Source organism: Cynara cardunculus (genome assembly GCF_001531365.2).
Source record: "Cynara cardunculus var. scolymus isolate 2C chromosome LG 17, CcrdV1, whole genome shotgun sequence".
NCBI classification, from domain to species: domain Eukaryota; kingdom Viridiplantae; phylum Streptophyta; class Magnoliopsida; order Asterales; family Asteraceae; genus Cynara; species Cynara cardunculus.
The window spans coordinates 8,548,510-8,564,433 of record NC_037544.1 but is presented as its reverse complement, the minus strand read 5'-3'; the positions used below and the strand labels follow the sequence as shown (position 1 = coordinate 8,564,433).

The 15,924-nt window shown below is 32.5% G+C and overlaps 1 long non-coding RNA gene across 1 annotated transcript; it reads left to right on the top strand.

Annotated features, from left to right (window-relative positions):
• The first annotated feature begins 13,584 nt into the window (after nucleotides 1-13,584).
• LOC112501300 lies at nucleotides 13,585-15,445 on the top strand. Its single transcript, XR_003067448.1, has 3 exons — nucleotides 13,585-13,631; nucleotides 14,918-15,026; nucleotides 15,389-15,445. It is a non-coding gene; the product is annotated as an uncharacterized LOC112501300 (long non-coding RNA).
• Nucleotides 15,446-15,924: the final 479 nt, after the last annotated feature.

Below are 15,924 nucleotides of genomic sequence, written 5' to 3'. Positions count from 1 at the left end.
GCGAGAGCGAGAGCGAGGGCGGGAGCGAGAGGCGAGAGCGAGCGATAGCGATTGAGGAATGAGGATGAATCGTGAAATTCGATGATGGATATGGACTAACGGTAATAAAAAAAATTTGGCCCAAACTGAACCTAATACATATATTGGGCTTAAAATTTTTTGATGCCCTCTCCACTTTTGATGCCCTGGGCCGTCGCCCCTTTGGCCTATGCCCAGGGCCGGCCCTGCTTCCCGACCTCGAACTCGGATTGTCTTCATAAACCATTGTAATCTCCGCGGTGTTGTCGATTTCTTTTACTTTACGGGAACAAGATGTGAACATACATGTATTATATAATTAGTTAACCAATCGTAATTAACGATTTCTATACGTTAGATTAAAATGCACCATGGTGAGAGAATATCATAGAAAATAATATGAGATGAAAAAAAAACACAACACATCGTGAACATGAACGTGAACAAGAACACCGAATCTATGTACATGCACATGCACAAATCATGAACGTGAACAATAGCCATGTATATAAACATGTATGTTGACATTACCAAATGAACGAATGTTAACCATGAACAAGGACCGTATATATATATATATATATATATATATATACAGAAACATGAACAATAAAAAAGACAACACATTGTAATGAACATACTTTCAAACAATATGAATCTAAAAAAAATAAAAATCTATTACCAAGACATTCGGTTTGGTTGATTTCATGATTTCCGCGGTGTTGTTGATTTCTTTTCCTTTACGTGTACACGATATAAACATACATGCATTATATAATTAGTTAATCACTCGTAATTAACGATTGTTATACGTTAGATTAAAATGCACCATGGTGAGAGAATATCATAGAAAATAATGTGAGATGAACAAAAAAAAACACAACACGTCGTAAGTGAACGTACTATCGATCAATATAAATCTAAAAAAATTAAAAATCTATTACCAAGACATTTGGTTTGGTTGATTTCATGATTTCCCAACCTCGAACTCGGGTTGTCTTCATAAACCATTGCAATCTCCACGGTGTTGTCGATTTCTTTTCCTTTACGTGAACAAGATATAAACATAAATGCATTTTATAATTCGTTGACCACTCGTAGTTAACGATTTTTATACGTGAGATGAAAATGCACCATTGTGATAGAAATATCATAGAAATAATATGAGATTAACAATAAAAAACACAACACATCGTAATGAACGTACTTTCGATCAATATGAATCTAAAAAAATTAAAAATCTATTACCAAGACATTCGGTTTGGTTGATTTCATGATTTCCCGACCTCGAACTCGGATTGTCTTCATAAACCATTGTAATCTCCGCGGTGTTGTTGATTTCTTTTCCTTTACGTGAACAAGATATAAACATAAATGCATTTTATAATTAGTTGACCACTCGTATTTAACGATTTTTATACGTGAGATGAAAATGCACCATGGTGACAGAATATCATATAAATAATATGAGATGAACAATAAAAAACACAACACATCGTAATGAACGTACTTTCGATCAATATAAATCTAAAAGAAATAAAAATCTATTACCAAGACATTCGGTTTGGTTGATTTCATGATTTCCCGACCTCGAACTCGGATTGTCTTCAAAAACCATTGTAATCTCCGCGATGTTGTCGATTTCTTTTCCTTTACGTTTATCATATTAGCTTGATCGACGCCGAATATCATTACTACCGTGTTTCTTATGTGATTTAAAACTCATACAATGGTGAACATAGAAGATGAATACTAAATAGAAAGATATTACTTAAATGAATGATTATTTTTTGGGATATGATTTTTTGTAACCTCATACAATAATGAACATGGATGATGAATACTAACAAGAAATATATTAATTAAATGAATGATTATTTTTTAGGATATGATTTCTTGTAACCCCCCATTAATCGTTTGGGGGTTACATATGTAACCAAATTACTAAAATACCCTTGGAAGTAAAAAGTTAACAAGACATCAACCTACAATAATGAATGAATTTGATTGGTTGAGAGGGGTTTCAAAGTTAACACAAAATTGTTGGTTAACATTTGATCTTCCCTCTATATATATATATATATATATATATATATATATATATATATATATGTTATTTTCTATTCTTCTTTTACTTTTAATTGCTATTTGAGAGAAGAGTAAGAATAGTTGGTGTGTTATTTTTCTTGGTCCCTGGGTTCAAGCAACACAAAAGAAGAGGAAGAAGAAATTAAGTGTTCAGCAACACAAAAGAAGATGAAGAAGAAATTAAGTGTTCTTATCTGATTTTTATTGTTGGTTTAAAGTCTTCCATCTATTTGTGAATTCAAGATGAGTTTTTTTTTTCTTTTTCAAAGCATTATTTAAAACCCTTTTGGTAAGGAACCTTCTTCTGGGTTTTTGAAATTTGATATCTTTAGACTTAACTGTTTGTTATATGTTAGCATAACTTGGGTTCTGATATATTATTATCAACTAACTGGAATAAGGGTGACATAATAAGGAGAGGTGTATATTTTTATATAAGGGTGACATAATTCGGAGAGGTGTATATTTTGAAATAAGGGTGGCATAATCAGGAGATGTGTATATTTTGAAATAAAGGTGGCTTAATCAGGAGAGATGTATATTGGGATAAAGGTGGCATACTCAATGAATTTGTGAAGGATGATATTTTGATTATATGTGTTAATGTTATCGCATCTATTGATGCGATGAGATTGATTATATCACATCAGTGTGATGCGAGGAAATGGGTTATCACATCTCTATGATGCGAGGAATTGTGTTTATCGCATAAGCTTGGTGCGATAAATATATTTCTCGCATTAGTGTGGTGTGACAAGTGAGGTTTATCGCATCTGTTTAGTGCAATGAGTTGTGTTATCGCATCTGTTTGATACGACAAGATGGGTGATCGCATCCTTGTAGTCTGACAAAATGTGTTATCATAGTTGTTTGATGCGATGAAATGAGTTATATCATTCTTGTGATGCGAGGAATTGGTTGTCTCATCTATATGATGCAATAAAATGAGATTTTATGCAATAAATGTTATTTACATATTGTCTTTTCAAAGATTGACTTTCTAAAAGTGTTTTGGTGATTTTTCACCTTGTTATAGCTATCAAGGTATTACTCAAGAGACCTTATGGTCTACACCTCATTTTGTTTTAAAAAATGTGCATTATGGGTCGGCTACATCAAGAAGGTAAAGGGAATGGAAGATGTAAATTGAAGTGTTATAACTTTACATCTGTGTTTATGATGAACATGGATTTTGTGGAAGCTGAATTTATACATGAACTTGTAAAGTCGTATTTCAWRTCATGTACTTTGTGAGAAAAAGTTTGTAGCTACTTTTAATAGTAATGAGATTATTGTATTTGGGACCAATGTATATTATTTGTATTTCATGTTATATGAAATATGTGAGTTTTATGCAAAAATGGGATGGAGTGTCACACACTGCCGACCACCGTTAATTTGAACCACCACCAATCTGAACCACTTGTCGATCTGAACCACCATCGATCATCACCATATGAACCACCACAAACCACCACCGATTTGAACCACCATCGATAACCGACGACTACTACAGATTTGAATTACCAATCAGCCATCGCCGATCTGAACCACCGCCGACCACCATCTGAACAACCAACAATCTGAACCACCCCCGATCTGAAGTACCGCCGATCTAAACCACCTCCGATCACCGCCAACTAAACCACCACGGACCACCATAGATTTAAACTACTATCGACCACTGCCTAACCGCCGTGGATCATCACCAATCTGAACCACCGTGGACCACTATCAATCTGAACCACCACGGACCATGACCGATCCGAACCACTACCGATCACCGCCATTTGGACCACCACAGATCTGCACCATCGTAGACCACCACCGATCTGAACCATCGTCGATCTGAACCATGGTCGAACACCGCCGATCTGAACCACCACTGACCACCACCGGATTAGCTATTTCACATGATAAAGAATTAGCTATTTGAGACAATTTTAATATTGGTTTAGTTACATCGTTTGGTTTATGGTTATATTTGGGTTGTATATTTTATATTGTTTTACACATTAAATAATTATTTTGTTAAAGTATTTTTGGTTTTAAAAATTTAAAATTTTCAAAAATGACATTTTGGTCATTTATCAATATTTCATTCGAATTCTCTGTGAACCAAACAGACATATTTTAATTTCTTAATAGATTCCATTTTAATGTCTGTCAATCAAACATATGGTTAAACCTGACAAAATTCTATTCCAATTACTTTAAAGTCAAATTCTTTTAACAGATTCCATTACATCCAAAAATATTTTGCGAACCAAACGCCTCCTTAGTTATTTAATAAATGTCATGATAAATATAATCGATTGATTTTCAAGATGAATGTTTGTGATTTGTTCACAAAGTTAATACCATATGTGTGTGTATGTATATATATATATATATATATATATATAGAGAGAGAGAGAGAGAGAGACACTTAAAACATGATAGTAGGAAAACATATTAGCATTATAAAAACTAGTGTTCGGCACCGCACGTTGCACGGTGACGATAAATTCTTTAGAAAATATTGAAGTTAAATGGGTCGATGATCAAATATTATATATTAAACTAATAAGAAAATATATTATATTTTATATGAAATCATCTCATCATCGTCCGTTAGTTTTTTAAAATATATATACTTAAATAATAATTTTTATCTATCAAATATTCCTTATATCAAACTTTGTAATTGGCTCAAAATGATAATAAAAAAAAAGTGAGACTATTGATTATAATAATAAGATGTATAATGGAGATTTTTCTGTCATAAATATATCAATTTATACCCTACACATATTTCCATAAAATATTTAAATGCACCACACAAATGCGGTATTATTACCCAGTTTTGTATATAGTATTGTGTATATTTCTACAATTTGCTTACATTTTTTCTAATGTACTCGTTTATATACATCATTAATAACAAAATTTGGTTGTTACAAAATAAGATGAATAATTTAATTACTTCAATGTTTACTACATATTGGGATTCTGATACTTGGAAAAACCTTAATGTTGGCGGTTCATCCTTAAATATACATACAAAAATGCTACGGTGTCCCTTTTTTCTAACAACTAATATTCTCATTTTCCCCATTCGATAAAGATCAAATCCCCTCCTTCCAAAGGATAAACAACCAAAGTCATGAAATTGAATGATTTTATCTTCAAATATAAATATGATATACAAAAGTAACTAAGAATAATAACATCAAATATCATTTCTTCTCTTGCAAAGGTCTTTGGCTTGGACTGTAATTTGTGCACATTTAGATTTTTCGCATGCACCTGAGAGATCACTATACATTAATATATGAGGGCAACATAATCATAAATAATGATAGCTACAATCCATTAGTAGGATAACTCTATAATCGTAATAAAATGCTCAATTTATCATAATTCTACAACTTCAATAATCAGATTATAACTTCATAGTAGAAAGCAATTCCATGTTTAAAAAACTCAAATAATTAATTCAACATATGATGAAAAAAGTAGGCAGAAAATTCCACAGAGAGTGATATTTATTGTTAAAATCTCTCATTCTATACTCGGAGTTAAACAAAAAAATATAACATTATGACATTTACTTGCATACTCCCTTATATACATGTCAACAACTTTAATCAATCACATTGGAAGAATACATAACAAAAAGATTACATGAACTTGTTGGCCCACTTTTCTTGGAGAAGATTATGACTACGTGCATGTTCAGAATGTTTGTGATTGAAGGTATTCTTCTTACTAATTTTGAATTCTTTGATATGCCTACTTCTCAATGAACTTCTTCCATGTCTATTCCTCAAGTGCCTTTTGCCTCATTTTCATCCATACCAAGTGAATTTCAAGGGTTTGAGTATTAAAAAGGATTTAAAGGAAGGAGCAAATAAACAGTCATAGGTTAAACCCATGAATGAGAAACCACAAAAAACCCAGTCTAATAATGAAACACACATATTTCATTTAAAGGTGGAGAAGTCATTTACATATTAAACATTTTAGAAAATCAAAATTTTGAGAAAATTCATAGCCACAATTTGTACTACACCACTGTGTCACATCATTGGATGTGGTTGTTCCTTATCATAATCAATTTATTATTATATACACACATACAATACATGCAAGCATAAAAATTATTTAAGAATTTTGACGGAAAAAGAACAATTATGATACCATTGTAAATATCAATTAGAAAGTATAAGAGAGAAAAAGACAAAGGTAACGATTGTAAATAAATATTCGAATAAAAAACCAAAAACCTGTTAACAACACTATATAATACACACAAGATATAAAAAGTTGTATGGAAACTCTTTATGAAGAAAAAACATTAGTACTGATCAGAAAGAAACACACACATATACACATATCAACAACATATAACTCACAAAAAAGTATAAAATTAAACATAAATGTTACCTATAAGATTTATGCAGGATGAACAATGGTGTGGGCCGGAAAAAAATTCTATAAAAGAAAAACAACAAAATACTTACAAAATTAATAAAACATGTTAGTTGTAAATTCCATTTTGATGGAGCATTTTATTGTAGCTTATAAATGATTTAGTGGAGGAAGGATGAGAAACAATTTAAACATAAAACAAATGGAAACTAAAAGGTTTGACACACTCATGAGGATGTTACCTAGAAAATTTATGTAGAATGAACAACGGTACTGATGTGGCGGAAATAAATTTTACAAAAGAGAAACAATAAAACACATACAAACTTGATAGACAAATGAAAGATGTTAATTCCATTTTGATGGAGCATCTGATTTAAGATGAAAAACGTAAAGAATTTAAACATAAAACAAATGAAAACTAAAAGTCAACGGAAACTTGAGCAAGGAAGAGTCACTTTGAGGTTCCCTATGAAATGAGGCATGGAAGGGAGCCACTACGAAGATGATGTTACTTAGAAAATATATGTAGGATAAACAATGGTACTGATCAGCTGGAAAACAATTCTATAAAAGACAAAAAATAAAACACATATAAACTCGATAAAACATGAAAGTCGTTAATACCATTTTGATAGGGCATTCAATTTAAGATGAAAGACATAAAGAATTTAAACATAAAAGAAATAGAAACTAAAAAGTTTTACAAATTCATGATGATGTTACTTAGAAAATTTATGTATGATGAACAACGGTACAGATAGGTCGGAAGGAAATTCTACAAAAGTGAAACAACATAACACATACAAACTATACTAAAACATGAAGATTGTTAATTCCATTTTGATGGAGAATTCGATTTGATATATGGAGAGAACCATAAACTCATGAAAAATGAAACGATTGGGAGATGGTGGAGTTAGGGAAAACGAAGGGAACGGCGTTAAATGCAAAAATAAATTAATAATCAATGTTGATGAGAAATTAAAGTGGAAAATTAGAACAACAAAAGCTTAAAGAAGGATAAAGGAGCAAAATAATAATAAGAGTTTCTAGCTTTTAGCAGAAGCCACATCATATTTAGTGGTTTCTCCTTTAATATATATATATATATAGATAGATTATGGCTTAAGTACCCAAATGGATGATACAAATAGTTTATGTTTTCAACTTAATCTAGAAACACATCACACAATAGGTTTCAAAAGTGTCTCGTATTTGTGCGCAAAGTGATGCCTGGAATTATCACAGTCTTTACTAATAAGATGTTACCACAATGTGCACACCTACACTAATACATATGATAATGAGATACATTGAAGGGTATATTAAGTGAAAAAAAGATCGCCTAGACGATAAACAGGTAAACCCACTTACTTTCTCCTTAATCGTCCCACCAATCTAATTCTTGTTCTTCGTTGGTTGGAACAAATCATCTTTCTCATTGTTGTTCAAACTTCCTTGCTACTCCTCAAAGATGGTAATGGTTTGCTTCCTAATTTCTGTCAAGATCTTCCAATGCATTATAGGGTAATAAACCATTGCCAAAACATGTCAACATTTCTCAAAATTTCAATCTACATATTCAACTCCATCTTCTTCCTGTTTTCTTTAATTTCTTCAGATAACTAAAAAGATCGGGAATCCCGATCATGGATATGGATGAAATTCAAATGGATGGTTAATTTGGATCTAAATCATGTAACATATAGGGCAATAATAGGCGCTGTTTTTGTTAAACGTATAATTAGTGCAAATTGTGCTAAATGGGGTATTCTCTGCTTTTCTTTTTTGTATATTGCGATTGCATTCCTTAATTAATTATCTGATTCACTTAATTATTATATTTCTTAATTATTTCATTCACATAATTATCACATTTCTTAACTATCTCGTTCATTTACCATTATGAAAAATAGCCTAATGAACTTTAAACAAAAATCATTGTTTCCAGAGACGGAACACAAGCTTTTTAAACGAGGGAGCCGAACCTAAATTTTATAAATGTGTCATATAAACGAGTATAGTTTGCTTCAATGTAATAGACATATATGATTTAAAAAAACACAAAAACACACTATAAACGAAACGAACGAACATGAACGGTAAACAAACGAGATTTTTATGTTCATGTTCACTCGTTAAGAAAATGTGCTTGTTCAACATCGTTAATATTCGTTCGTCAAGATAGATGCTCTTCTAAAACGCAATTCATGGGTGATCTAAATCCCTTCTTACACTTCTCATCTTAACTCATATTCTCACACAATTCTTCGTGTGTGTGTGTGTGTATATATATATATATATAGGAGAATAGTCGTGTGTGAAAGAGAGTTAATGTGAGAAGCATAAGAAGGGATCTTGACCATTGATCATTTTAATCTAAAACTCACTCATGAATCATGCTTGATACGGGGATTGATCCAGTGCATCTTGGTGCATCTCGTCTTAATCTAAGGGTGAAGATTCATTCTTACGCTTCTCAACTTAGCTATGTTTCTCACTTGAACCCAACCATATATATATATATATATATATATATATATATATATAGAGAGAGAGAGAGAGAGGGAGAGGGAGAGAATGAGAGGGGGGATCAAACGAGAATACTAACTATTAAGAGAATACGAAAACGGACAAAGTACGTGAAAAATCATATGATTTTACATGAACGGTCAAAAGAAGGTGCGTGCGACTTTGGCTGCGTCTTCAGGTCATGAGGCAAAGTCGTTTGAATCACATGTAATTTTGTACGTGATGTTAGTATAAAATCACATATATATGATTCGACAATTTTCTTATTCTCTAAAATATGTGTTGTTCTCATTTGTACCCGATTATATATATATATATATATATATATATAAATATATATATATATATATATATATGTGTGTGTGTGTGAGAGAGGGAGAGAAATTAATCATTTGAGAACCCATAAAATTGTGAGGACTTTTTCATCTAAAGCTAGAATTTATGGTGTATTACCATATATTTGTTTTACAACTAGGATTTTTTTGGCGTTTTTGGAAACAAAAAATGCATCTAAAATGTAATTCATAAACACATTATGAAATAAAAAAATGTTCATTCAATTAAATACTAATCTTAGATGAAAAAAAAAATTATGATATGTAAACACTAACACTACTAGAAAACCATGTATCAACGACGAATATCAGCAAGGGAAATTTTCCCTCGCAGATCAGCGAAAGATTAGCGAGGGAAATCCCAAAAAACTCATTCCCTCGCTGATCCCTCGCTGATCTGCGAGGGAAAATTTCCCTCGCTGATCAGCGAGGGAAATCCCAAAAAACTCATTCCCTCGCTGTTCCCTCGCTGATCTGCGAGGGAAATTACCAAAAAAATCATTCCCTCGCTGATCTCTCGCTAATTTGTGAGGGAAGTTTTTCTGCAAAATCCCTCGCTGATCCCTCGCTGATTTGCGAGGGATCAGCGAGGGATTTTTCTATTTTTCCTATTTTCTCATTTTTATGTGTTGATATCGTATGTATGCATGTCATGTGTTGTTTTTGTGTGTGTGTGTGTATATATATATATATATATATATATATTGTGGTTGCTAACCGCGATATATGCATGTGTTATAAGTATATATATACCCGTCGTGAGGGAAAATGATATACATTCACATATACACATACGTTTAAACATATATTCATCCATCCAATCGTGGTTAGCAACTAGTACACATCGTGTATATATAATTGACCGACGGGTATATATATATAACACATACAACGTCGTGTAAACATATATGTATATAACACGGGCTAACGGGTATATATACTTATAATAACACATGCATGCATATATATATATATATAACGGGTATATATACTTATAATAACACATGCATGCATATATATATATATATATANNAACACATGCATATATATATATATATATATATATATATACGATACATAAATATAAAAATATAACACATAAAATTCAAGAAAATAAGTATGTATGTATGTATATGTGTTGTTTGTATATATATATATATATACGTCGATGTCGTACGTATGTATGTATATGTGTTATATGTACATATTTTTATATGTCGATGTCGTATGTATGCATGTATGCATATGTGTTGTTTGTATATATATATATATATATACATATGTTGTGGTTGCTAACCGCGATTTGTATTATATGCACATATATGCATGTGTTATAAATATATATACCCGTCGCCCCGTGTTATATCTATACTATCTTATAATGCATTTGGCTAAAACTCTTAAACTCTTAATCTCTTAAACTCTTAAAAACAACTTCTATTGCTTTAAGTACAACCTACTAAAGCATACTATCATCCCTGAACCTAATCCAACCGATTTTGGTGAAATCCCTAACCCAAATTCGATTTCATCTCAAAATCTCTCCTATCCCTAAACCATCGCCAATCTCCCTAAATCCGTATAAYAGACTTTGATGAAATCCCTAACCCAAATTCGATTTATCAAATCTCTCCTATCCCTAAACCATCGCCAACAGATTGTGATGAAATCGCTAACCCAAATTCCCCCAAAATCGATCTCATCTCAAAACTCTCTCCTATCCCTAAACCCAAATCGATTTCATCACCAACAGACTTTGATGAAAACAGACTTTGATGAAATCCCAAACCCAAATTCGATTTCATCGGTTCCAACAGAGATGCATATATATTTCATCTATATTTTCAATCCATTAGCGTATGTCATCCTCAACAAACTTCAAACAGAGGAGGTAATCTATTTCTCTCATTTTTTTGCAGGGTTTCGATTCATTGAAGATAAGACACACATTAGGTAGGGTTTTTGTAATTTCTTGTTGAAGGTAAAACCATTTCGACTTTTGTTGATGAACAATCATAATTGTGCTGCAGTCGTAACTGGGTCGATGTCAAATATTCCTTTTTTTCTTACTGGGTTTCGATTCATTAATGATAAGAACATATTCTGATCTTAGGTCTATTGGGTAATTTAATGGCATTTTTGCCTTCAGTCTCATTAAATATATGGATATCAACACAAATGAAGAATGTATAAATGTAAGAAATCAGCCATTTAGGTATTAAGTATCAGTCCTGTTTCAGCCGTATGTATTCGGTTCAACAAATTTGTTATATTTTCATAGGTTGGAAAGTGAAAACGTAAATTAATTACACCGTATTCCATACAAGAAAAATGATAAGTCCGTAAAATGATAGATCAAGGCCATGTTTGGCAACTTTTTGGGTAGCTTTCTTTGAGCTTATCTATATCTATATAATCTTATAAATCAGATTTGATAAATGTCTCAAAAACAATCTTCAATGCATAAGATGATGCTACTTCTTTATGCATAAAGTCTTAAAAACAATAATTTATGCCTCATGTACAAGTTAACAGTGCTACATTCACACTCCTCTGAGAAGATTATCTTCCCAAGACAACTCTCATTGCTCCAAATGTTCTCATAAAAGTTGGGTCTTTTGGAAGTGRCAGTTTCTCATAAAAGGTGAATCCCTTTGGTAACCTTAATCCTGAATGTGGGGTTCTTCATCACCTAATAGCAGAGACAAAAGAAAATCCCCTCATCCTCAATTCAACCCCATTACTGTATGTATCCCKYTATTTYATTGCAGAAATTTAAATTTTTTTGAATGTGTTTTGACAAGTTTGTTGGTTCTTGATTGGTTGTAGAATGGTAAAAGAGAAGAAAGAAATGATGAAAAGAAACAGAGAATTGAAGCCAATTGAAGGGGGAATCAAATGGAAAAACAAGCAAAAGAGAATTCTATTGATAGTGGAGGAGGAGGTCCTACTAAAGACAACAACTACATTCATATGAGAACCAAAAGAGGTCAGACTACAAACAGTCACAGCCTTGCAGAAATGGTATAAACAAGTATTGTCCATTTCCATTACAGACTTTTTAGAATGATCAAATTCATAGGGGTTTGATTTCATCCATTCCATTTAGGTTCGGAGAGAAAGGATCAGCGAGAGAATGAAATTGCTTCAAGAACTTGTTCCTGGCTGCAATAAGGTATTATTCTCTTTCAATTCTATTTTTTATGAGTCTGTTTGTCTGATCAGATGGATGTTATACATAGATGCAGTTTATATCTCCGTAACAGACACAATATATTCATTAGAATTTCAAAAACAATAAACTAGAAAAGAAAGATAAACGAACCGGATAAAGGCTTTCATAATATTTTTCAACTGGTACATCAAATCTTTGGATTCTTAATTCTCCTTTTGATGGAGCCGGATTTTRGTTAAGAAAAACATCTCAATTTTACAAACAGATTTCCAATGTCGTTTGAAGTACAATGCATGATTTTGGTGGTTTTTTAGTTAAGTTATTTTCATTGAAAATGGCTTCTACATTGATATTTCACTTATGTCTACTTAAAAGTTAAAAGATTCCTGAAATCATCAAAATATGTTTTGTGTGTGTTCCAATAACATTGTCCCCTCTATATATTCCCTCCACTTTCACTTGCGTCCATCTTATTATACAGTTGGTATTTTTGGAAAAAGGTGACGGAACCCCTAGGAAAACTTTATTCATTATACAGTTGATTTGAGTATTTTTTTTTATCTTCCTAGAATCTAGTGGTATATCTATCTGATTATTTAAGGAAGTACGGAAAAATTAGTTCTCCATGTGTTGAGGACTTCTGTTTCATCACGGACAGCACCTACACTAGACAAGAGGTACATTCACTTACTGCTACTACTATAGATTTACTTTAATACTTCTAGCATATGACAATATAAGCTTAGGTAGGTCTTGTAAATGAGGCAAGAGATATTGAGCATTCTGAAAACCAAATTGTGTAAGTCTAAAGGCTAACGACTACCTTTTACTTATCAGGTACCGGACATGGAGTGTCAAGTTCTGGACATATTGAGCTTTCATCTTTTTGTTCCAAATGTAAAAAGTTCCTTAGGTAAAAAACAACACTTCCACTCTATGTTAGAAACATAGAGTGGAAGTGTTTTATCAATTGCAAATGTCTAAAGGCTTATGATGTTTTATCATTTGTAGAAAGAGCAACATTGGAATTGAAATACCAGAAACTGTACGAGCCATTGTATTCAAAGGTATACGAGTTTTCTTATGTCTGGTCATTGTCGGATTGACATATGGTCATTGTCCTGTTACTGTGTTTACATTGCATGCTGCATTTGTAGGATGTTCTTTTTTAAAATTAATGGGATGGGGAGGGATATAGGTCAGCAAAATCATTTATTCGTGGGATCTTTAGTTTGTTTGACTATGCGGGCTACTTGCTTGCCTAATGAAATTTTCAGAAAATTTACCTTTTTAGCATCCCATTTCTCATGATGTCACTTCCAAGTGCCACATCTTACAATGGGAGGGGAAGAAGATTGGTGAACTGTGAAAATGAATAAGAGAACCGAAGAAGTAATAGGCAGTTTTGAAAAGTACAAACAGATCTAAGGGGTCGTTTACTAAACACTTACTTGATAAGTACTTACCGGATAAATTTCCTCATCGGATGAACATAAGGAGGGTCAAGAATCTTACCGGGTAAGGGCAATGAGAATGATGGAGAGTCTTACCCGGTAAGTGATGATGACGACTCTTACCCACTAAATTGTTGCATTCAATATGTTTTGATATATTAAGATCTTACGCATTAAAATAAATCATAGTGTTGACTCCTATCGGTAAGTGCTTACCGGGTAAACAATTAAGTAAACAAACCCTAAGTTAATTGACACTTGAATAATATTGTCATAAAGAAAACGAACAGTAGGGAAGAAATGCTTTTCAAACCTTAAATGTTTTGTCACAAAACACTTTTTCATTTTTAACTRGCTAAACAAGGCATAAAAAGCTAAGTTTGTATGTGTTTCTGAATGCTTGCCTACCTTGCCCTTCCCATCCATCTGGAGTAAGATGCATGTGGGTAATAGTAGAACTTCAAGATCTAACACATATACATCAGAAGGTTTATTTTTATAACTCACTCTCACAAGACATCGTTTGTAAGACGTATCAGTGCTCACGAGTTCAAGAAGTTTTTGGTAGATTGAAAATTATATAGAGAGGATATYCATGTTTTACCCAAGCTGCCTATAGGAATTTGGAATAAAAGATGTTGAGAACAAAGGAGATAGAAATACTTGTCTACAAAGAGATAGAACTATTRCCATATATAAGAATGGTTTCCTAATTAATTGCTGACAAAGACTTTGGACATGATCTTTGGTCATTCTTCCTTTTATTATTAACAKTGTAGCCAATGTATGTATGATGCAACAGCCTTGAATATGGGCAGAACATGATAAAGTGAATGATGTTGTTGAATTTGCTCTAAATACTATTGTGTATACTAAACTATTATGTTTTGGAACTACAGAGATATGATATAGTGAATGGTGTTGTTGAAGTTGGAGAGAAGGATGAAGCTGCGACAGACCAGACACATAGTGATGCTATTAGGGGTCGTTTACCTAAACACTTACCTGGTAAGCACTTACCGGTAAAATTCAACACTATCGCTTACTTACCGGGTAAGATTTTATTCACTGAAATGCATTGTGTGCAATAATTTATCCCGGTAAGCGCTAACCTTGGTAAGAGTCCTCCTCCTCACTTACCGGGTAAGACTCTCGATTACTACCTTTGCTCTTACCGGGTAAGATTCTTATTCTTTGTCATATTCATCCGGTAAAATAAAGTGATTTGGTAAATGCTTACCCGGATAAGCGTTTGGTAAACGACACCTAACATACTTTCTATATAATTTAACCCTGCTTTTCATATATGCTTCCCCTCTCTTTTCTGTGCATAAGAACCAAATTTATTATTTTTCAATTTTTTTTTCCAGAAAAGGGTGTCCCTGATTTTTGGCTAACTGCAATAAAGACCCATGAAATATTGGCAGAAGAAGTAGGAATCCTGTTAATGATGATCTGTGTGTTTGTTGTATGCTTTGTCATGATTATGGTTTTTAGTTCTGTACTTGCTGATTTTGGTTTTGGTTCTATCATCAGATCTCTGATGATTATCTCAGGGTGATAGTTCCAAAAAGAAATCTTCCAAAATCTGTTTACTAAAATGTTGTCTGTAAGTGAAACACTTTTGGTATCGTTGACGTGATTTTGGGTAGTAATATGTATCGCTTACACAGATTAAAATGCTATGTACAAATCAGATCTCATTTCTATTCGACAAACCATTTGAAACTGTCTTTTTCATTTTAACATTTTATTATGTTGTCTTGCCTAAACTTAATAATATATGCAAGCCATTTTCCAAAAGAACCTCATGTACTTGGCTGGTGGTGTTGATGCTCAACCACCGCCAACCTCAAGTGAGTTCTAACATGCAATTTAAATTTCGATCCAAATGTTTGTGTTCTTG